This window comes from Monodelphis domestica, chromosome 4 (assembly GCF_027887165.1).
Source record: "Monodelphis domestica isolate mMonDom1 chromosome 4, mMonDom1.pri, whole genome shotgun sequence".
NCBI classification, from domain to species: Eukaryota; Metazoa; Chordata; class Mammalia; order Didelphimorphia; family Didelphidae; genus Monodelphis; species Monodelphis domestica.
Genome location: NC_077230.1, coordinates 394620712 through 394645616, shown reverse-complemented (window position 1 = coordinate 394645616; position 24905 = coordinate 394620712). Strand labels below are relative to the sequence as shown.

At 42.4% G+C, this 24905-nt stretch overlaps 1 protein-coding gene across 6 annotated transcripts in view; it reads left to right on the top strand.

Annotated features, from left to right (window-relative positions):
• The window catches only part of TMEM51 (transmembrane protein 51), a 70779-nt gene that overhangs the window by 32174 nt on the left and 13700 nt on the right, over positions 1-24905 (top strand). For 2 of the 6 annotated variants that reach the window (XM_056825271.1, XM_056825270.1), the window contains one exon: positions 13672-13887. The exons of the other annotated variants lie outside the window; for them this stretch is intronic. The gene's annotated coding sequence lies outside the window, so the exon portion shown is untranslated. The remainder of the gene's footprint in view (positions 1-13671; positions 13888-24905) is intronic. 6 annotated transcript variants of the gene reach the window in all.

The window sequence follows — 24905 nt, the reverse complement described above, 5'->3', positions numbered from 1 at the left end:
AAGACTAGTGGACAAAGACTCTTTGTTATAAAGGAAATCCTAGCATCAGACCACAAGAAGTTTGAAGGCTTAGACTTACTTTCACTTAGTGAAGGAATGTCAGGACACGCCTCAGGGAAGACATAGGGAAAGAGGAATTCTGTGAAGGCACCTCTTAAGTCTTTCTATTGAACTCAAACCCTTCCAGGAAGTGATCTACCTTCCAAAATGCCTTTGCTCCTGAAATATTCCTGATCACTGATACGGGAAAGGAAAAAGGTCTTTTGGAACCCCATTGTCTGAGGTCCAGAGGATGGTAAGAGTCCTCTTGGATGCGCCAGCTCTTAAAACCAAACCACCCCCTCCATCCTTATTCCTCCAGCTTTCTTTGAGAGCTTGATGGTGTCAGTTACTTACTCTAATGTACCTCGTCTTAATCAAGGAACTCACCTACTAAGCTAGTGCCCTAGGGAGACGAGTGGGGGGAAGGGAGGGATGGAGCAGTGGGTACATTGGCAGAAAGAGGGTGGGAACCCGACTGACTGGAGCCCTGCAGGGCTAATCCATAGACCCAGGGCTGGATTTCCCATGGTGGTTTTGTTTCCTTTGGGTAAGGAACCGAGACCTCAGATTGTGTCGGGCTGGCAATGTGAGGGTTGGATTTCAATGAATGGGAAACTCAGCATTCAGTCTTTCTTTTTCTCTCCCTCCCTCCCTCCCTCTCTCTCTCCTTCCTTCATGCCTTCCTGCATTTTTCTTTTTTCTTAAGATCCATACAGAGGATAGAAGAAGGGCAGGAGACACAGAGGATGATTCCAAAAGCATCACATGGATCTGGATGAATAGTGTCAGGAGGAATAGACTGAGAGGCTGGCCAGGGAAGCTGTGGGCAACAAAAAGACCTTTAAAAAGAGAGAGAGAAAAGCTGTGTTAGGGAAAAGAGGCTTAAGCAAGAAATAGGACTTTTGTTTAAGACAAATGGGACCAAGAACTGACAACTGAGAGAAGGCAGGACTGCTTAATTCTGATTTAGCTGCCGTTTTCTCTGCCAAAAAGAGGGAGACCAAAAAAACAAACAAAAAACCAAAAACCAAAACCCAGTCTAATAGAGAGTTAAGATGAATAGAAAAGGGGTTGGGGGGGAGGGGATGGCAGCTAGGTGGCTCAGGGGATTGAGAGCCAGACCTAGAGATGGGAGGTCCTAGGTTTGAATCTGACCTCAGACACTTCCTAGCTGTGTGACCCTGGGCAAGTCACTTATCCCCATTTGCCTAGCCATTTGCACTTTTCTGCCTTAAAATCAATAGTTAGTACTGATTCTAAAACAGAAATTAAGGGGTTTGGGGGTTGTTTTGTTGTTGTTGTTGTTGTTGCTGTTTTTTAAACACAGTCTAGTTGGATTCACTACCTATTAGCCATTGGCCTTGGGAGCAGCTAGAAACTTTATAAGCTACTGATCAATCCTTGGCTTCCAGGGTCTGAGACAAGGTAGCCTCGTTCTTTTTTTGACTCTCTTGGGGACTGTCACCCCCATTAGATTCAACTCCTTGAGAACAAATCCCCAGCACTTAGCCCAGTGCCTGGCACATGCTGCACCCATAATAATGCCCAGTGACTGGCTCACAAACCTTGCTTAAGATTTGGGGTAAAGGAAGGTAAAAAAGCCATAGGGGTTAGAGGTGGCTGGCCACTTACACTGACATGGAGGCTCACTCTCATTTGGGGTGCCTAGGGCCAAGAAAGGGGGAACCCTGCACCCCCTTCTCTCCGCCACCACGTGTTCAGTGCCAGCTTAGAAGGAGGTGGCCTTCCCAGGGGGCTGTGCTTGGCCCCATGTGGTTTAGTCTTTTTATCAGTGACTTAAAGGCAGAGATCTCTGGATGACCAAACATGCCTGGGAAGGCTACATAACACTGTGGGCGGCAGATTTCGATTTTAATTCTTTGTTATAACATGGTTCTTAAGGAGAGGAATGGATACGTTGGGAAATGGAGGTGATGTGAAAACAAACTAGCAATAAGTAGGAAGAGAAGAAAGAAGTTAATGTCATAAGAAAGGGATTGGGGGCAGCTAATTCCTATTTCATTTCTTCTGCTGGCCTGTGACATATTGAAACCACAATGGGGGAAAGTCATGATGCAGAAGAGATGCCTATCCTTGGTATTGATTCTAAGTCAGAAGGTAAGGATTTAAAAAAATAGAAATTGGGGGTAGCTGGGTAGCTCAGTGGATTGAGATCCAGGACCAGAGATGGGAGGTCCTGGGTTCAAATCTGGCCTCAGACACTTCCTAGTTGGGTGACCCTGGGCAAGTCACTTATCCCCCACTTCCCAGCCCTAACCCCTCTTCTACCTTGGAACCAATACACAGTATTGATTCCAAGATGGAAAGTAAGGACTTAAAGAAAAAAAAATGGAAATTGACAACAAATATGGGGCATGATGGACCGGGAAGTATCTAGGGAGTCAGGGAGTTAGGGGTGGTTATTGGATCCATAGGGCAATCAATTGATAGAAGCAATAATCCTATTATTGGTTTACTTTACATAACTCTGCCTCATTTAAATTCAATTTACCACTCAAGTGAAAAGATACCATGCAGTGACATCATTTTGGTCTTCTATGAAGACAAAGGACAGCAGCTAGAGGAAAAGATAGAAAGTGGAGAATGGAGAGGGAGAAAGTGGGGGAGTTGGAAAATGGCATTTGTTTGTTTGTTTTTAAACTTTTACCTTCTCTCTTAGACTTAATAATGAGTATTAAGTAAAGATTAGGCAATTGGGGTTAAGTGACTTGTCCAGGGTCACACAGCTAGGAAGTATCTTGAGGCCAGATTTGAACCAAGGTCCTCTCAACTCCAGGTCTGGCACTCTATCCACTGAGCCACCTAGCTAATGACATTTAAGAGAGAACACTCTAGCAGTGGGTACAGTTTGGATTAGAGGTGGGGAGATGCTGGAGGCTAGGAGAGTAATTAGGAAGCTATCAAAGTAATCCAGGCATGAGTTAATGAAGACCCAAACTAGGTGGTGGCAAGAGATAATGGGAGGAGAAAGACTAGGAAACACAGGACAGGACCAGGTGACTGGGCGGTAAAGGACAGGGAGGAGGCAAAATGATGCTAAAAGCTATAAGCCTGGCTTACCTTGAGGATTATTAATTAACCAAAATAGGGAAGTTCAGCTGAGGAACTGGCTTAAACAGGAAGTGCTGGGAAAGGCTGGAAAGTGAATAGTTCAGTTTTAGATGCTGAGGGATGTTGTTAGCCAATCTCAAAGCCAGGAAGACCTGGGAATAAGCCCTCCCTCTAATATAGAATGGCTGTGTGGCCTTGGGAAAGTTACTAAGCTTTTCAATGCACTAGGTAGTTTTTAAGATGTTAAATTGCATAGGGTGCCAACAGGCATTGGCGAAGGTTTCCTCCCCTAGAAGTTCTGTAGTCTGATGAAATCAACAGGTCCAGAACCAACACCACTACTGGCTGTTGTAGCATCCAAATGGACAGTGGGACAGTCAGGTGAAAATGTCCAATGGGCAATTGGATGGAGTGGACCAAAATCTCGAAGGACCCTTCCCTGCAAGTGCTGCTTTGGTGTTAGAGGACCTTTCAGGCCTTCTGCTCTCCTTAAATCTTCATGTTAGCTGTCATTCATCATTCTTCCTTTCTTAAAAAAAAATCCTCAGGGTGGAGGGGACATGACTGAGGAGAGACTCTAAATGAACACTCCAATGCAAATACCAACAACATGGAAATGGGTTTGAGTCAAGAACACATGTGATACCCAGTGGAATTGCTCGTGGGCTATGGGGGGTGGGGGTAGGAAAAGAAAATGATCTTTGTTTCCAATGAATAATGTTTGGAAATGACCAAATAAAATAATGTTTATTAAAAAAAAATTTTTTTTAATCCTCTTCCATCTTAGAATCAGTACTGTGTAGTGCTTCCAAGGCAAAAGAGTAGTAAGGGCTAGGCAATGGGGGTCAAGTGACTTGTCCAAGGTCACACAGCTAGGAAGTATTTGCAGTCACATTTGAACCCAAGACCTCCTACCGTTAGGTCTGGCTTTCAATTCCCTGAGCTACTTAGCTGCCCCCTAGAACCTCCATTCTGAAGAAAGTTCCCACACTAGCTCAATCTTCATTTCTTCTCTGAGCTCCACTCACTGGTACCTTTTCCCTTCCCACTGTTCCTTTTCCAGCTTCTCCCCAATCCAAATGTAAGCTTCCTGAGGGCAGAGATTATCTTTCCTGCCTATATTCATATCCCCAGTGCCTGGATTATTACATGGGTTTAATAAATACTTATTGACTGGAGCATCTGAGAGCTTCAGTTGTCTCCTTCGGCATGAATGAATGAATGAATGAATGAATGACATAAAGATTACTTTCCCCATCTTATTAGTATGTTTGAGGCTTAGTTAGCACTCTTCTTTTTTTTTTTAATTTTAATTTTATTGTCATTGTTGTAAGAACACACTCATACAAAACCAAAGACACGCTGAAGTGAAAGACATGACTCCAACAGTTCTTTCTTTGGGGGAATGGATAGCGTTCTCCATCCTGTCTTTCAGGATTGCCCAGATCATCGCATTGTTGGCTTTGTTCTTATCCCATTTTACAGGCGAGGGACATAAGGCTGGGAGATTAAGTCGTCTCAGGCTCACACATCTTCCTGACCTTTAAGCCCAACAATATATATTTTTTTAACATGTAACAGTTTTATTATTTTTAACTGAATAAATATTTTAAATTTTTATCAGTTTTTCTAACATAAATATTAGTGGATATTACTCATATTTTTAAAAATATTTAAAATTTTTTAAATTAAAAAAATCTTTTTTAATTTTTTTTAAGTTTTAAGCTCTTTGGGGGCCCCAATAACTTTGAAGAGTGTGGAGGGGTCCTGTGACCCAGCAAACCCTTTCCCCATGCCTTGCTTTGTTTGCTTATTTATGTCCACAGAGTGTACAATAGGCCCCATGAACTCTTGGGAGGCACTGTATTGCGTCAGGCTGTCCCCACCCTGGCCCAAAAAAAGAGAAAGGAGTGAGTGCCTTGTGGTTCCTTTGACAACCATTCTCAGGTCCTTGAGCTGTCAAACCAGCTGATCTGGCCGGGTCACTGGGCTAGCTTCTGCTGACTCTCTGGTTTCTCTCCACTATCTCGCACCCAGTGCTCTGAATGCTCCTGGACTTTGGCCTTTCGTAGGCTAGAGAGCTCCCTGGAGGCTGGATCATCAATATATTCTTGGAAGGGGCCTCAAAGGGCATTGAATCTGATCCTTTCACTTTACAGGAAAGGACCCAGAGGCCAGCAGAGCTTAGGTAATTTGTCAAAGTCCTAAAGGGAGGGACAAAGGCAAGATTTGACTCGACTGTATTTTCCCCTTCCTAGAACATTGTCATTCTGTTGAATGCTCTCAGCGTTTCATTTAAGGCTTAAATTTTCATTATGGCTTTTCCCATTTTTCTCCTTTCTCTCTCCTTTTATTGAGACTTGTTTGCCCTGTCTCTGGCCTGGCCCCTTGCCCAGGCTGGATATTCAGAAGCCACTCATAGCTCTGATTAGCATGGAAGCTCAACTGTCGTCATCTCAATGGCCCTCAACTGTGGGGGGCCCACCGTTATTGGTGCCAGGCTTAGTGTGGACCCCCCTAAAATAGCTTTAGCCTAATTATATAGCTCAGGACCCCCAAACTCAAGTCACCATCTTCCAACAGGAAGGACCATGCCTCTGAGAGGCAGCATGGGACGATGGAAAGTACATTGACCCTGGAGTCAAAGGACCTGGGTTCAAATCCTATCTCTTGTGGGAATTTAGACAAATCACTTTTCTCTGGGCCTCAGTTTCTTCATCTACCAAATGAGGGAGTTGGGCTATCAGAAATCCTTGCAACTCTAGATCTATGATGCTTCTCTAGTTTTTCCTTAGTAAAATTTATCAAGTGTCTAATGTGTCAGAAACTGTGATAAACATTTTTCTCTCTGTCAAAAGCAAACTGTTAGGATAAGAGCCTTACCTCTTGGCCCCTGTTTTGGGGCTACTTTACCTCCCTAAGTCTGACCAAACTGGGTTTTTGAGAGGCAGCATTGTGTAATGGGGGGGAAATATCCAGATTTGTAGTCAGAGAACCAGGATTCAGTCCTATCTCTGATGCCATCCTTATGGCCTTGGGTAAGTCACACAGGACCCCCCTCTGGATATCATCTTCCTGAGTGGATTGGACTAGATGGCCTCTAAGGTTTTTTCCAGCTCCTGTATCTACCCCACATTTCCCTTTCTCTGTACCTTACACAGAGAGTCCCCTCTTCTCATATTCATGATGTTGTTGTTGAGTTGTATTCCATTGTAACTGACCCTTTGTAATCCCTTTGGGGATTTTCTTGGCAATGATACTGGAGTGGTTTTCCAGTTCCTCTTCCAGCTCATATTACAGATAAAAAAAAATGGAGACAAATAGGGTAAGTGACTTGAACAGGGTCACCCAGCTATTAAGTGTCTGAGGTCAAATTTGAATTCAAGTCTTCCTGATTGCAAGCCTGAACACCCTAAGGCTTGTTTCTTGAGCCTTTTGTAACTCTCCATGGTGGATGCTTCAAGCCTATATAGACCGTTTTTTGTTTTTTTTTTAATTTTTAAACAATATTTTATTTGATCATTTCCAAGCATTATTCATTAGAGACAAAGATCATTTTCTTTTCCTCCCCCCCCACCTCTCCCATAGCCGATGAGCGAATCCACTGGGTATCACATGTGTTCTTGATTCGAACCCATTTCCATGTTGTTGGTATTTGCATGAGTGTACATTTAGAGTCTCTCCTCAGACATGTCTTTCTTCTGTTATGTTAATTTTTTAAAAAGTTTTTTACAATGTAGTTATACTGTTTTTTTACAATGTAGTTTTTCCCTGACTATCTTTCTTGCCCCTCTCTTAGCCTTTCTTGTACCCAAGAAAAAGAGTTTAATAAAATCAACAAAGTTGATGGAGTCTGTTACCATGTGCAATGTGGTCTTCTCTTCTCTGCCAAGGAGGAAGAAATGTGCTTCATCACTGTTCTCTTGGACTACTTACAAGTAATCTGAGCTCAGCTATCTTTTATTATGATCATTATACATCTCTTCTCATATCTCTCTGCATTTCTCAAATTAATAAGTTTCTTTCTAGCCTCAAACACTTCCTTTGGGCATGACCCTAGGCAAGTCACTTAACCTGATTTTCCAACCCTAACCACTCTTCTGTCTTAGAATTGATACTAAGGCAGAACATAAGGGTTATACAAAATTTATTTTTTTATACTTTTCTAATTACATGTAAAAAATAATTTTAAACAGTTTTAAATTTTTGAATTACAAATTCTCTCCCTCTTCTCCTCTCCCCGCCTTGAGAAATGAAACAATTTGAAAGAGATTATACAAATTATGTAAAATGTAGGTTTATGCATAAATGAAATCAATGCAACTAAAATTACAAAGGAAATAGATCATTTGGGTAAGAAGTCTCATTTCCTCACACAAAAAGTATGTGGATCTGAATCCTGGGCCCATCAGAATCCATATATACTGCTTTTACAGAACTTATTGCCTTTTTTTTTCCTGCTTTAAAATTTTTAAATTTAATTAATTAATTTAGAATATTTTTCCGTGGTTCCATGATTCATGTTCTTTCCCTCCCCTCCTCCCACTCCCATCTCATAGCCAATGAGCAATTCCACTGGGTTCTGCATGTGTCATTGATCAAGACCTATTTCTATATTATTAATATTTGCATTAGGGTGATCATTTAGAGTCTACATCTCCAATCATATCCCCATCGACCTATGTCGTTTGTTTTTCTTCTGTGTTTCCACTCCCACAGTTCTTCCTCTGGATGTGGATAGCATTTTTCTCATAAGTCCCTCAGAATTGTCCTGGATCATTGCACCGCCACTAATGGAGAAGTCCATTACAATCGATTGTACCACAGTGTTTCAGTCTCTATGTACAACGTTCTCCTGGTTCTACTCCTTTCACTCTGCATCACTTCCTGGAGGTCATTCCAGTTCACATGGAATCCCTCCAGTTCATTATTCCTTTGTGCACAATAGTATTCCATCACCAACAGATACCACAATTTGTTCAGCCATTCCCCAATCAAATTCCCCTCATTTTCCAATTTTTTGCCACCACAAAGAGTGCAGCTATGAATATTCTTGTACAAGTCTTTTCCCTTATGATCTCTTTGAGGTACAAACCCAGCAGTGCTATGGCTGGATCAAAGGGCAGTCAGTCTTTTATCGTCCTTTGGGCATATTTCCAAATTGCCCTCCAGAATGGTTGGATCAGTTCACAACTCCACCAGCAATGAATTAGTGTCCCTACTTTGCCACATCCCCTCCAGCATTCACTACTTTCCATAGCTGTAATGTTAGCCAATCTGCTAGGTGTGAGGTGATACCTCAGAGTTGTTTTAATATGCATCTCTCTAATTATGAGAGATTTAGAACACTTTTTCATGTGCTTATTAATAGTTTTGATTTCTTTAACTGAAAATTGCCTATTCATGTCCCTTGCCCATTAGAAGATACCGGTTAAAAAAATCATTTCTGACCAGGGGCACATACTTGGCACAGTGGGTAGAGTGCCAGCCTTAGAATCAGGAGGACTTCAGTTCAGATCTAGTTTAGAGGTTTCCTAGCTAGGTGACCTTGGGCAAATCATTTAACCTTGTTTGCCTCGGTTTCCTCATCTGAAAAATGGGCTGGAGAAGGAAATGGCAAAACACTCCAGAATCTTTGCCAAGAAAACTCCAAATAGGGACCTAAAGAATACGACATGATTGAACTGTCTTACAGTGTAATGTTATTCCTAAAGTCACAGCCCAAAGATTTTAGTTATTCCACAATTGATGGACATCCACTTTGTTTCCACAGTTTTCCCCCCTCTACCTCAAAGTGCTATGTAAATATATACATATATTTCAGTGGAAAGAGGGCCTGGATTTCTAGAAGTCTTTGACTTGTCCATATCCAGGAAGGGGATCACTGGGTCAGAGGAGATAAACATATCACTGTGGCTCCTCCCATCATTCCAAATTGCTTTCCAGAGCAGTTGGACTCATTCACAACTCCACCACCAGTATGCTGGTGCTCCTGGCTTCCCACAGCTGTCACTAATTGTTCATGATGATGGCAGGAATTGTTTTTGTTGGCAGTAATCTACTTGAATCTGAGACCAGAGTGCTCAGCAAAATTAGTCACTTGAAGCTCCTCAGCTACAACACTCTGTCACCTACCTTCATCCGTTTACTTTGGCTGCTCCTCAAGTCTGGCGAGCCCTCCTCCCGCCTCCCATTTGCCTCTTGGGTTCTCTGGTTTCCATCAGGAAGAGGCTTAATTCCCACTTTTCCTGGGGAGGTTTTCCCCAGTCCTTCTTGTTGCTAGTGCCTTCCACTCAGAGATCATGTTTCAGCCAGGTGCCTCAGATTCAGCCAGATTTGGAGATGGGAGGGCTTGGGTTTATCCCTTAACGCTCTTCTGCCTTGGAATCAGTACACGGTTTTGATTCTAAAACAGAAGGTAAGAGCGTGTATATAGACCCCTCTTCCAGAGTTCAAATTTAGCCTCAGACACTTAATAGCCCAGTGACCTTGGGCAAGTCATTTCACCTTATTGTCCTTAGTTTCCTCCTCTGTAAAATGAGCTGGAGAAGAAAATGGCAGTATTTTTGACAAGAAAACCCCAAATGGGGTCATGAAGAAATAGACATTGCTAAACTGAACTGAACTAAGCACTTTACAATTATTATCTCATTTGATCCTCCCAACAAACTTGCAAGGTAGGTGCTCTTGTTATTGTTCAGGCGTTTTATTCATGTGTGACTCTTTTTGGGGTTTTCTTGGCAAAGACACTGGAGTGGTTTGCAATTTCCTTTTCCAGCTCATTTAACAGATGAGGAAACTGAGGCAAACAGGATGGAGTGACTTGTCCAAGATCACCCAGTTAATAAGTGTCTGAGGAGATTTGAATTCAGGAAGATGATTCTTCCTGATTCCAGGCCTGGAACTCTTCTTGTCCAGTATACTTCCTAGTCTCCCTATCTCCTTGGTAGTGTCCTTCGATTCTCCGGGCCCCACTTTCTTTATCTATAAAATGCTCCAGAGGTAATCCTTGAGGGTTGGGGTTCGACTAAATATTCCCTGCTGGGTCCCAAATTTATGAGCCTCTAATTCCAGCCAAGGAAAGTGAATCCAAATCTGATTGAAGTTTCACCAGCTAGAAATGGGTGGCTAGATTTAAGTGAGCCCTTCATTTGATAAGGGATTTCCTTATACTGAGGCTGGGAGGCGGCCAGCCTCCCTGTACTTTCTGACTTTTTGCTTTGGAAAACAACAAAAAGTGACTAAACCCAATAAAAGAAACCCGCTCTATCAGCTGAGAGCTCTCCATGAAAGATTAGGCTGAGCTATTAAATTACAATAAAGTCTGAATTTAGGCCAAATGACCTTCAGCATCCAGGGAGTAGGTCTACCCGCTCAAACTCCAAATTCCTATTCTGTCCAAGGCACCATCTTTCCAGTCCTCCAGGTTGTCTAGCCTTGGTTCTCCCCTCTTCTCTCCTTCTCACCCCTTGACGTCTCGGCAGGCCCCAAGACAGGTTCACCTTGTCTCTGGAGTGGATCTCTTACCCCCGTCACCTCTCACTTGGCCAACTTCCAGAGGAAGCATCCTGGATGTGCTAAATTGAGGTAAACTGGCTTTAGGAGCAAGAATAGGTCAAAGTCCCAGCCCAGACACTTGGTTAATTCCTTTTTAGGGATTTCAGAGACTTTATGCAAAGTCTGCTGGATTTGAAATAGAAAGACGGACCTGGCCTTAGGAGGAACTCAGTAAATTCTGGTTGAATTAAATCCAATTATCCATGTGATTTTGGGGCAAGTCATCTGCTTTGGACCTCAGTTTCCTCATCAGTCAAACAGGTGAAAGGTTGGATTCGACTCTGAGGTCCCTTAAATTCATGGTTCTGTGATCCTCTAGCTTTTTGACCCTGGACAGAAAATTAATTTCCCTAGTTGACTCTTTAAAAAATAACATTGTAATGACTATTGATAAAGTATATAAGGTCAGATACTACTGAACAACAAATAAAATGTGGTACAGTGCAAAGAACCCTGACTCTAGAGTCAGAAACTGAGTTCAGATTCTACCTCTGACCCTGACCTTTGTGACTTGATTTTTGTTGTTGAAGTTCAACTCTTCATGACCCCATTTGGGGTTTTCTTGGCAGAGATAGTGGAGGGGTTTAATATTTCCTTCTCCAGCTCATTTGACAGATGAAGAAACTGAGGCAGACAAGGTGAAGTGACTTGCCCAGGGTCACACAGTAAGTGCATGAGGTGATCCTGAGTCAGTCTATCTCTCTGGACCTCAATATTCTCATTTATAAAATGAGGAATTAGAGTGCATGACTTCTTGGAGTTCCTTCTAGCTCTAGGCTATAGTTCTTTGATCTGTAAGGCTCTATATAAATGAACTACTGTTTTTATTACATGTTATACTAAATAATATTTATGATCCTTAGCCATGATTATTAGCTTCAAAAGTTTTTTTTTTCTTTTACATCACCTAGATTTCCACATATATCCCTTCCTTTCCCCGACTCCTAGACAGTTATTCCATATATTTAAAAAAAAAAAGAAAGGAAGGGTGGAAGGAAGGAAGGAAGGAAGAAGGAAGGAAGGAAGGAAGGAAGGAAGGAAGGAAGGAAGGAAGGAAGGAAGGAAGGAAGGAAGGAAGGAAGGAAGGAGGAAACCTGCAAAACCAATCAATAGGAGGGGTTCTTTCTCTAAATATCCAAGGAGGAGATTAACCATAAAAGTTAAGATAGCAATGATCAGAGCTTGCGAATTAGGTATTTTTCTATCATTTCAACGGGACTAGTTGGCTAGTAGAGTCAGAAGGAAAGGGGGGGGGGAAGCTGGATAGGTCAGTGGATTGAGAGCCAGCCCTAGAGATAGGAGGTCCTTGGTTCAAATCTGGCCTCAGACACTTCTCAGCTGTGTGACCCTGGGCAAGTCACTTGACCCCCATTGCCTAGCCCTTACCATGCTTCTGCCTTGGAGCCAATACACAGTAGTGACTCCAAGATGGAAGGTAAGGGTTTAAAAAAAAAAGAAGAAGGAAAAGGGGATCCAAAGCTTCTTTTACTTTCTCGTTCTTTTCGACTTTATAGAATTTGGAACAGCTTGGCCTAGGTTCCAGGGTCTCCATCCATTCCAAGTGAGTATCAGGATGAAAATGAGCAAACAAAACCCCTGCACAGGCAGAAGCCGTCAGGCCTGAGTTTTACAAAGCCTTTGAAAATGTCTTCCTTCCGGTGGACGAGACATTAGATGTCTTGCTTCAGTATCACTCAGAGCAGGTTAAACGGTAGAAGCCAGGGAATCTGGCTAATCTCTCCTTGGAGCTTGACGTGTTGGTGTGAGCAAGACTAAAAGTGTTCATCCTGCCTTGTAAGCAGATCCAATTTCACTTGCTTCCTTCTGAAAAGAAGGGAGGACCTTGAGATTGAAAGACTGTGCAATCCTAGGATTTAACATGGATTATAAAGCTAGAATGGGTTTTAAAGGCCATTTCACCCAACTCTTTCATTTTTCAGAGGGAGAAATGACACCTAGAGGTTCAGGGACTTTCCCAAGACCACATGGATCTAGCCAGGAGAAGATCTAAAAGGTGAACCCAGGACCACTGCCCACAAATCCAGTTCTCTAAAAGGGACCCATACTGAATTTAGGGTCAGCCCATTTCTATACTATGAGGCCAAAGCCCTCAAAAGAATAGAAATAGAGATTCGGTTCTCTCTAATTCAGTTTTCCACCAATGACTAGTCCCATATCCCATTAAAGTTACAAAGATTCTTTACAGCGGTTGTTCGACTGTGATATGGCAGTTCGATATGTGCTGCCTGAGAGCAGGGATTATTTCATTTTTTGTATTTTCCTCTCTAGAACCCAGCACATAATTTTTGTTGTTCAATTGTGTTTGATTCTTCATGACCCCATTTGGGGTTTTATTGGCAAAGATACTGGAGTGGTTTGCCATTTCCTTCTCCAACTCATTTTACAAATGAGGAATCTGAAGGAAACAAGGTTCAATGACTTGCCCAGAGTCACACAGCTAGTGTCTAAGGTCAGACTTGAACTCAGGTCTTTCTGACTCCAGTCCTCACGCACTGTCCATTGTGACACCCAGCTGCCCTGGGATATAATAGTAGTTTAATAAATGCCAATGACTTCCCTCTCAAACTACAAGTACTCCTTCCACATTACAGCTTTCGCTGTTGCAGTTTTGATATATCGCAGATTGTGTGAAAGAGAATTCTTTATTGTTTTTCCTGAGTTAACACTTACTTAAGTACCTCACTAGATTGTGAAGACAGAATTAACTCTCCTTTGTCTACCTTTTGATTGAGTCAACACAAGTTTGAACTAGGTGGAGGAGCTCGAAAACCACTTAGTGAGTATAGTGCTAGGTGAGAAGCCAGCAAGATACTTGGAGAGCTCCACCTCTTTTTTCTAACTCCAACAGTCAGAAATTTGTGAATTCTTTTAAGAGTTTGCACCTTCAGAAACTGTTCAATCACGAAACTGTGAACCCTTTTGATGAGTATTCACCCCTCCAGAAGGTGCCAACTGGTTCTCACAAACACTTCCCCCTAGGCAATTTGGAAGCTGTGATTGGCCCCTGTGAAGAGGGGAGGAGACAAGAAGCCACTATAAAAGGCCCTGTATTTGAGGCTAAAGGGAAGTTGACTCCAAGGAATTGGACTTCAAGAAGGAAGTCAGCTTAAGGAAGAAGATTGGCTCAAGGAAAATAGTTGGTCTTGGGAGTCACCTTCAGCTTGAGTCTTGACCTGCCTCTTGGAGGGAACTTGGGTGAGTGGATAGCTGGCTTTCCCTTCCTGACTTCTGGAGAGAATTTAATTCTGATTGAAGGTTAATAAGTCTTGGCTGAGCTAAGCACTGGAACAATATTTAGTTGGGTAAGGTTAATGTCTTCTACCTTTTTGTATTTCTCAATTTTCACGTTTTCCACTTCTTTTATAAATAAAAGATTTATAATTTTTCTATAGTTAGCCAAACCATTAATTTTAACACTTACAATTGGCACAAGAAATTAAATTAGGTGAATGTTTTGTAGAAGCTTCAGAAGGCATGTGAAGGCCAGCAGATGATAAAAAAAAAAGTTTTGATACTCAGAAATACATAAAATATTTGTATAATATTATATGATCTCAACATATTTTATCTTTTAATATTATAAATATACACAATTTCTTTTACAACCCATAAAGGGTTCTTTGAACAACCCATAAAGGAAAGAGAAAAAATTCAGACTACTTCTCTGATACGAAGAGAGGGCAAAAAAATTTGACATGGATTTTTGTCATTGTGGACATGTCAGGTACCTAATTCCCATGATTTCGGAGGGCTGCCTGTACTCTGTATTTATTTATTTTAGTTTTACATTTATTCTGTATGGACTGACTTATGTCCTTGTCTCCCCCTTCCCCACTCTTAGATCGGAGGCTTCCTGAGAGCCTGAATTGTTCCATTCTTTGTATTTGCCTCCCTGGGCCCCAGTGGACTACGTAGTAGATGTAGTAGACATCTCATAGATATTTGTTTCCTGATGGACATTCAGTACAAATGTCTTGGACAGGCTCTGTGAACAAACAGTGAGCAGAGCCTAGAACGAACCAAGAGGAAGAACATAGAAGTATCTGTTTTTAGGTTTAAGGTGTGGGCTCATCTTTTGATGACTGGATTAGATACACGACTAGTGTTAGAAAGGCCTTCAGAAGCCATCTGGTCCAACCTCCCCATTTCACAGATGGAGAAACTGAGGACTGGAGTGGTTTGGTGACTTGCCCAAGGTCTTGCAAGTTGTAAATATCAGGAATGGGATATGAACCAAGTCTCATGACTTCAGTCAGAACCAGAGTGGCTCTGTTTCATATTACCTCCTCTCCTAAGAGATGGTTTTCATGAACCCAAGATGTTCTTTGATGCAAAGACCCAACTTAATAAATAAATAAATAACACAGATGCTCTCCCAGTAATGTTCTACATCTGTGGAATTTGGAATACCAAAGTCTTCTAGGAATCCAAATTGCAAGTGACCCAGAGGGCATTGGGGCACTGAATGATGAACCCAAGTAGATGGTAGCACATTTAAAATAATTTATGGCAAGGAAGTAGTATAAGGGATGTTATCAAGGAAAATATGGTGGTCTGGTCATGAGGAGACAACAAGGAATACCATTTGGGTAGTCTTCAAATGCTTAGGAAATGTAAAAAAGGCTTCCTTCCTATCTATGGTATGGTAGATTCCTCTGGGAAGAATGTGTCAAATCATTCAATACTGATTGGACAAGACCTATGCATTCTGAGAGGGGTGGCAGGAATGGAATCTTTCAGCAAGGGAATTCAAGAATTCCTTAGAACAACTATATAAGTTAAGTCAGAGTAATAACTCCCCCCATTTTACAGCTTAGGAAACTGAGGCTCAGAGAAATGAAGTGCTTTGGTTAGAGTCACAATTCTCAGTTAGCAAGTTTTGTTTTGTTTTTAATTTAAAAAAATGTTTCCCAGCAGGCACTTATTAAGCACCTACTGTGTATCAGGCATCATACTAGGAACTGGGGGATACAAAGCATAAAACTTTTCCTGTTCCCAAGGAGTGTACATTCCAACAAGTCGTTCTGGGATTTCAACCCATTCCTTTGCCAAGAAAATCCCCGAAAGGATCACAAAGAGTGGGACATGACTGAAAAACGATTAAGTCACCATTTCTGAGCCTCTGAGGCCAATGATCTTTGTTATCCCACTCCAGTACCCTGATTCTCAGCCAGATTCAAATCATGTATCAGTCAAGGCTGTGAAGAATAAACCTTTAATAGGAAGGAGAGGATGGCACAACTTCTTGGACATTCACCTTTTGGGAGGGAAATTCAGAGTCAAAGTTCCTGCTGTATCAAATAGTTAGATGTCCTCCTGGGTGATGGCGACCAATAATATCTCTTTCCATGGCTATTTTTGGCTTTGTGGTTCCATTTTAAGCTCAAATATTTGTTGATCCAAGTGGCCAGCACAGACTTATACTCGGCTCATGACCGAAAGGAATTCTGCGTTGAATCCTTTTGCCATGTGAGTCACCACACTCAGATTTGCCCAAGTTCGGATTTTTCTGAAATTGTGTTTCTTACAGTGAGATGCACCAATGAGTAAAGCCAGTCCTCTGGCCCTCTGCCTTACATTTGTGACTTTTACATCAAAATGCCAGTTGCTGCAATCCTAAAACATGGCGACAGCTAGATGGCACAGTGGATAGAGAGTCAGGCTGGAGTCGGGAGGACCTGAGTTCAAATCTAGCCTCCCTGGGCAAGTCACTCAACCACGATGGCCTCAGTCCCCTCATCTATAAAATGAACTGGAAAAGGAAATGACAAACCAGCCCCTCCAGTATCTTTGACCCCCAGATAGGATCATGAAGAGTTGGACGTGACTGGAATGACTAACCAACAACAAAACCTAAAATATCCCATTAAGGCAACCACAGACACTCCATTCTGTTGGCATCCATCCAGGTCCTTTCATAACACTGCTTAGAACTGTTGTTTGTTCTGCTTTTTCATCAACCGTTCATATCCTTGGAGCTGGAAGGAACCTTAGGAGTCATCTAGTCCAACCATCTTGGTGTCATGAATAGAGACGGCTGAGTTTAGGCTCTGGAAGGCCTGAGTTCAAATCCTGCCTCGGATACTAGCTGTGTGATTCTGAGTGTGTTCCTACTTTCCTTCCCTCCGTTTTCTCATCTGTAAAACGGGGCCAATAATAACACCTAGTTTTATAGTGTTGTTGCAAGGATAAAATTGGATAATGTTAGTAAAGCACTTTACAATCCTCAGTGCACTATATATAGTGCTGGATATGATCACGATTAGTGATCATTTTTTGTTCTATTTATCGGTATTATAGAGATAGAGTTATCGTTCTTCTACTTTGAACAACTCATCAAGTCCCTATTAAGGCTTACAGTTTAAAGCGATGAGGATGATACAAAGGTAGAAAAGGAAAAAGGAAAAGGCTCTTTTCAAAGATCTTTAGGGGAAGGACATTATTCAGCTATCACAGGATTCTAAGCTCAAGGGAAATAAGAGCAAAGGAAAAATTCAGGCAAAATACAACTCCTCCTCTTAAAGATTGAGGAACAGACTACTGAGAAGCGACAGGATTTAGAACCAAAAACAAGACCATTTTTACAGGCCAACTTCCTGCCCTTCCCATTCTGCAGATGAGGAAATTATGCCCCATAGAGTCAAGGTTGACGTCACATAGATAATCCTGTGGTACTAGCAGGATTTGAACCCAGTTCCTCTGAATTCCATGCACATTCCACTTAACCAATCTTCTTCCTAAATAACCAGTGTAAAGCTATCCAGGAAACGTGACAGAACATCAGGTTGCTTCCCTCCTTGGGATTTCAATATTAGGATCTATCTAGGTATCCATTGAGCATTCAAACTCCACTTTCTGACATTCCCTTCTTCCTTCCAGCTGCTACTTCCTTCTATGAAATTACCTTACATTTACTCCCTATATATTTGTTTTCCATAATTATTTTTATGTTTTCTTCTCCATTAGAATGAAAGCTCTGTGAGGGCATGGAAAGTGGCCTCCCTCTCCACCTTGTTGTTCTGTCATTTCATTTGTGTCTGATTCTTTGTAACTCCATTTGGGGTTTTCTTGGCAAAGACACTGAAGTGGTTGGCCATTTCCTTCTCCAGCTCATTTGACAGATGGGGAAACTGAGGCAAACAGGGTACAGTGACTTGCCCAGGGTCACCCAGCTAGTAAGTCACATTTGAACTCAGAAAGATGAATCTTATTAACGTCATCCATTGTGCCACCTAGCTGCTGCCCCACTCCATCCCTACCTCAGTTCATTATATCTTCATTACTGCACAGTGCCTGGCACATAGCAAGCAAGTTATATATGCCTGTTCACTTACTGACTGGCACTCCCTTTTGCTCTTAAGCCATGCCCAGGAGGCCTGGGCTCTCTGAGCAACGGCGTGATGGGCCTTAATGGGAAGCCTGGCCCCATCAGGGAGGCAGCTGGAAAGCCTCCGGATCAATACCAGAGTCCTGTTTTGGGTTAAGCCACTTAAGAGTTGGCCAGGCTTGCCAGTTGCAGTAAATACAGCCGAATAGCCAATGAATTTATCCTAAGCAGGCACAAAATCTGGCCCACTCAGGCAGTGAGGTCCCCAGGGCCAGAGCCTGACACTCCTACATCAAGCTTGAGATCTGACAGGCCCAGGGGGCAAAATAGTACTTTGTTTTGAGGTCTCTGTTCACTGGTCCCAGAAGGATTCATGGCAGACAGACAGAGACAGGGACAGGGACAGAGAAAGAGAGAGGGAAAGGTAGAGGGAGAGAGAGGAGGGAGGGAAAGACAGACAGAGACAGAAAAACAGAGAGAGAGAGACAGAAAGACAGACAGAGAGAGAGAGAGAGAGAGAGAGAGAGAGAGAGAGAGAGAGAGAAGAGGGAGGGAGGGAAGAGAGAAGATGGGGAGGGAGAGAGAAAGAGAGGGGGGAGAGAGGCAGTGTGTGTGTGTGTGTGTGTGTGTGCACATGTGCATGTGTATGTGTTTCTTTTTAAGATAGATATGTGGCATCCATCAGTAAGGCTTAGAATTATGTTTTTTTCAAACATTATTTTTTTAAGTCATAATCAGGGTTGATTTTGTCCTAATCCTTTAAAGTTTGCACTTTTCCAAACCTTAAGATCATAGATGAAGAGATAAAAGGTTAATCAGTCAAGTCCCATTTATTAATCACCTTCTGTGTGCCAGGCAGTAAAATTTGTGCTGGTGATACTAAGAAAGGAAAGGATAGTCCCTGAGCTTAAGGAACTCACAGTCCAAGGGAGAAACCACATGTAAACCACTAAATACAAAGTATAGACAAATTAAATTGGGGGTAATCACTGAGGGAAGACATGTTAAGATGTGGACTAGAAAACACTTCTTATAGAAGGTGGGATTTTTGCTGGGCCTTGATGGAAGCCAAGGAAGGTAAGAAACAGAGATAGGCAAGAGAGAGTCCCAAGGATGAGGGATAACTGGGTCTCTTAGAAGCCATCTGGCTTCATTTGGCAGATGAGGAGGGAAAGTGAGGCCCCTGTCCAAGGCCACAGAGTAAGCAGCAGAGGCAATTGTAGTGACTCCTGTTCCATCATTTCCATCATTCCCTCCAGTATGCCATGATGTTTCCATTATCTCTTTTGGTCCTTGTAACAGTGAAGAAATACCACAGTTACCTCCTGATCAATGGAAGTTATATATGGAAAGTGATCTGAAAACCTTTAAATAATATATAAATATTTATTATTATTACATGTATTCTTTTTATCAGCATCTATGATTGGTTTGATGTTGAAAATTCCTTATCACCTTAAACTCCCTCTGTACCAATGCAGCATGGCTATTATTCTGCATAGCCTGGAATGAATGAGTAAATAAATAAACAAATGTGGATTTATTAAGTGTCTACTTTAAGGACAGTTTTGTAGCACAGTGGGTAGAGGGCCAGGACCAGAGTCAGGAGGACCTGGGTTCAAATGTGACCTCAGATACTTTCTAGCTGTATGACCTTAGGCAAATCACTCACTCCCAGTTGCCTAGCCCTTGCCACTCTTCTGTCTTAGAATTAATACTAAGGTCAGGCCTAGAAATGGGAGGTCCTGGGTTCAAATGTAGCTTCAGACATTCCTAGTTGTGTGACTCTGGGCAAGTCATTTGAATTCTGTCTTAGAATTAATACTAAGGTCAGGCCTAGAAATGGGAGGTCCTGGGTTCAAATGTGGCTTCAGACATTCCTAGTTGTGTGACTCTGGGCAAGTCATTTGACCCCCATCACCTAGCCCTGACTGATCTTCTGCCTTGGAGCCAATATACAGAACTGATTCTAAGAAAGAAGGTAAGGGTTGAAAGAAAAAGAAAGAGTCCCTTAGATTAGTGTCAATATATACTTCCTCAACCCACACAGGTAACCAACCCTTTATAGCTTTAGTAGAACTTCTTTAAGCACCTAGGTGGCACAGTGGATAAGAATGATGGAGTTAGGAAGTCCTGAAACTAAATGTGACCTCAACCACTGCGTGACCTTGGACAAGTCAATTTTTGTCTTTGCCTCAGTTTCTTCAAATTTTAATAATCATAATCATAATAACACCTTACCTCCAGTGGGTGGTTGTGAAGTTCAATTAAGATGATATATGTAGCACACTGCCTGGCACATAGTAGGTGTTTAACTAATGGTTGTTCTTCCTTTTGTTCCTTTCTTGAGTCAGTGTGTCTGTTCCCCTCATGGATGATTGAGGTAATAAATCCCTGAACCTTGTCAGGCTGCTCTGCAGATGAGAACCATCCAATGGGGCATCCCAGGAGCCTTTGTACCTGCCAGAGAACTTTGGAGAGGGAGGGACAAGGATTATTTTTCCCCTTTTTTAACTGAACACTAGTGGTTTTATGTAGAGGGTAGGAGAAGAGGAAATGACAAGAAGGAGAGAGGGAGTGCTAATATTAAAGGAAGGAGGGAGAATATTATTAACAAAATTAGACCATCTGAGTGACGACAAGTCCACTTTTCTTTCTGCTTTTCTTTGGTTCTTTAAGATTTATAAAGCATCTCACAACAACTCTGCAAAGGTGGTATAGTCTTAGCCCCAATACATGTTTTGCATGACTGCACATGTATAATCTATAGATAATTGCTTGCTGTCTTAGAAAAGGGGGTGCAGAGGAGAGGAGAGAATTTGGAATTGAATTTTAAAAAATAAAAAATTGTTTTATGTGTAATTTTAAAAAAATAGTTACATTAAATTCATATTAAAATGTATTCTTATCCTCATCTTACAGATAAGGAAACTGAGGCTCAGAAATTATGACTTGTCCCAGTTTACAAACTCTGAAGGCAGGCCTTCTAAGAGAAGGATGTTTGTTCTTTGTACTATGCCCCAGTTCCTCCCCATCCCCACCCTCAACTTTGTACCTGGACAGAGAGGCGAAGCTCTTTCTGTCTCTTGTCTACAGTTAAAAGTAGTATGATGGAAAAGGCCCTAAGCTTGCAGGCAATGGAATTTCATTCAAATCCCACCCATTCACCAAAGAAAGAATCAAAAAGAAAAAAGAGCTGGAGTGGGGGGGATGCGAGGTATCAGTGAATAGAGAGCCAGGCCTAGAGATGGGGCAGAGTTGGGGGGGGGGGTCCTCAGACACTTCCTAGCTGTGTGACCCTGGGCAAGTCACTTAACCCCCATTGCCTAGCCCTGACCACTCTTCTGCCTTAGAACCAATACACAGTACTGATTCTAAGATGGAAGGTCAGGGAAGAAAGAAAGAAAGAAAGAAAGAAAGAAAGAAAGAAAGAAAGAAAGAAAGAAAGAAAGAAAGAAAGAAAGAAAGAAAGAAAGAAAGAAAGAAAGAAAGAAAGAAAGAAAGAAAGAAAGAAAGAAAGAAAGAAAGAAAGAAAGAAAGAAAGAAAGAAAGAAAGGAGGGAGGGAGGGAGGGAGGGAGGGAGGGAGGGAGGGAGGGAGGGAGGGAGGGAGGGAGGGAGGGAGGGAGGGAGGGAGGGAGGAAGGGAAGGGAAGGGAAGGGAAGGGAGGGAGGGAGGGAGGGAGGGAGGAAGGAAGGAAGGAAGGAAGGAAGGAAGGAAGGAAGGAAGGAAGGAAGGAAGGAAGGAAGGAAGGAAGGAAGGAAGGAAGGAAGGAAGGAAGGAAGGAAGGAAGGAAGGAAGGAGGAAGAGCTGGGAGTGGGGAAGCAGTTGAGCAAAAATTACCAGCACATCCACCAAATTTACCACTGTTTATACCCTTCCACACCTGTGGTTTGCCACTTTTTCAAAGAGAGAGAGAGTTGCCTAGCTTAGTCATTCTATACACCAATTCAGTTGTTGCTGTTGAGTTTATTTCTCTTGGTTCTTTCCATTGTCATTGTTGTAGTTTTCTACCATGTTGTCCTCATGAGTCTGTTGACTTTATCATGCATCAGTTCATGTCAGTCTTTCTAGGATTCTCTGAATGCTTCATACTTACCATTTCTTCTGACGCAGTGATGTTCCACTCCATTCACATATCACAGTTTTCTAGACAAGGTGGCCAAACCCTCCTTCTCCCTAGCGGGCTCAGGTCAGTCAGGAGAGGACTTCAGGGGAACTGAAATCAAACCCTAGCCGTATCCTCTCTGGGCCTCTGTTTTCCCATCTATAAAAGAGTTGGGCAAAATGACCTCTGAGATACCTTCAGGCTATGATTCTTTGATCCCATGATCTTGACATCATCACTGGTTCATTTCCAAGAAAGGAATTTGTCTCTTGGCACCAGGTAGGGTACTGCCAGGTGGAGAGAGAATTAAAGTGAGAGGAGCCTGTCACAACAGGGGTCAACTAGGTGGCAGAGTGCATAGAGAGCCAGGCCTGCATTCAGAAGGACCTGGGTTCAAATGTGACCTCAGATAATTCCTAACTATGTGACCCTGGTTACTTAACCCTGTTTGCCTAGCCTTTGCCCTTCTGGCTTAGAGTTGTTACTAAGACAGAAAGAGAGGGAAGGAAGAAAGGAAGAGAGACAGGGAGAGGGAAGAGAGACAGACAGATAAGGAAAGACAGAGATAGAAAGGAGAAAGAGAAAGACAGACAGAGAGATAGAGAGGAGACAGAGAAAATGAGATTTTGGCATAGTGGATGGAGCACTGGTCCTGGAATCAAGATGATTTGAGTTCAAATCCAGCTTCAGACATTTCTTAGCTGTATGATCCTCAGCAAGTTATTTAGTCTCTGCTTGCCTCAGTTTCCTTATTTATAAAATTGAGGATAATAACAGGGCCTACCTTAAAGGATCATTCTGGGGATTAATGAGATAATAATTGTAAACTTCTTAGCACAGAGTATGGCACATAGTAGACACTGTTTAAATATTAGCTATTATTAATTGGGAATTTTAAATTCTGAATTTGAATCAAAATCACTACTATTTACCAGACAAGGGACCCGGGAGAAATCTTTTCTCTTCTCTAGGACTCAGTTTCCCCTATTGGTAAAGTGATCCTACTAGATTATCTCTAAGGGCTTTTTTTTTTCTTTCTCAGCCCTAGAGCCTTGGCTTGGGTTTGAGTGCCTGCTCTGCTGCTTACCATCTGACCTTGAGCAAGTCAGTCTCTTCTCTGAACCTCAGTTTCCTCATCTCTAAAACAGAGCTGATGGCACTTGTAACTGTCTTTTGAAGACCAAAGGAGACAGTATGTGAAAGCATATATTTTTTATAAAGCCGGTGATTATTCTGCTTTGTGCCAAATCCTCTGTTAGATGCCATGGATACAAAGGAAAGAATGAAACAATTCCTGACCTCAAAGAGTTTATAGTCTGTTTGGGGGAAACAATGAGTTAAATACAACATATATAAAGTGAATACAAAGTAATTTGTTGGACGGAAGAAGAGGAGCTAACAGCTGCAGGCAGGGAGGAGTAGGAAAAGCCTGGAAGTCAGAGAGACTTGGGCTCTGATACATAGTCGCACCTATGTTACCTTGGGCAAGTCTCTGAACTTCTGAGTGCCCTAAGAAGTCTCTCAGAATATAACTTGTAGACTGACATCTCTTCCATAGGGCAGCTTGGTGGCACAGTGGATAGAGCACTGGACTTGGAATCAGGAAGACTCATATTTCTAAGTTCAAACCTGGCCTCAGACACTTACTGAGTGAACCTGGGCAAGTCACTTCACCCTGTTGGCCTCAGTTCCCTCATCTGTCAAATGATCAGGAAAAGGAAATGACAAACCGTTCTGATAACTTTGCCCAGAAAAAAACCCAAATGGGGTCACAAAGAGTCAGACAAGACTGAAACAACCAAACAACAAATCTCATGTCCGTCAAAGGAAGGCGTTTCCAACCCACTGATGAATTTACATGCCTGAATTAAAAATCGCTACAAATGAGGAAACTTCCGAAAAAAGATTTTCTGAGCCAGTATTTCCTCCTTGCTCCATTTGTGGCCAGTCCAAATTGTTCAAATATTAAAAGACTAGTCTGAAGAAGAAAAGAGAATGGCTTCCTTCTATCTGGAGAGAGGAAGTATGGGGCAGAGGGTCTGGAGACAGGAGAGAGCCTAGAATCTTCTCTCTGCTTCCTTCCTTCTTAGGTGACTTCAGACAACTCATTTCTTCTGCGGGCCTCCATTTTCTCCTCGGTAAAATGAGAGGGTTGGAAAAGACAGCTTCCAAAGTCTTCCCCAGCTCCAAATGTATTTCACTTCAGGAAATGTATCAGGTTTTCTTTGGGCAGTTTTGAGGCAGTGTGATTAGAGAGCCCGACTTGGCATCAGGAAATCCTGGATGCAAATCTTGCCTCAGATATGAGCTGTGTGACTTTAGGAGAGTCACTTAAAAACTCTCTGGGCCCCAAGTTTTTTTTTCTGTTATATGAAGGAATTGGACTCAACGACCTAGGGGGAAGGGGGAGCTGGGAAGTAGAGATGCCCAAAGTTAGATGAATAGGAAGGGTTGCCAAGTGAATCTGCCCCATTAGATGCCTGGCTTCCTCTCTTCTCCCCACCCAGTGAGTTCTGCACTCTCTCTTAATCCTGGTGCAGGCCTGTTTTATAATTAGGCCTTCCAAAGTCAATCATTTACAGCCCATTCAGTGAATGTCAGATTTAGAGATGGAGAAATGACTCACAGGAGGGAAGCTGGTTTTTATGGTGGGGAAGGAAATGACCGAGAGAAACCGGACAAACTGCTCCCCCTAGTCCCTCCTCCTCCAGCCTCACCTATCTTCAGCATTTTCTGCTCAGACGACCCTTGTGAGGCAGAGGCAGTGCTACAAAATTTAT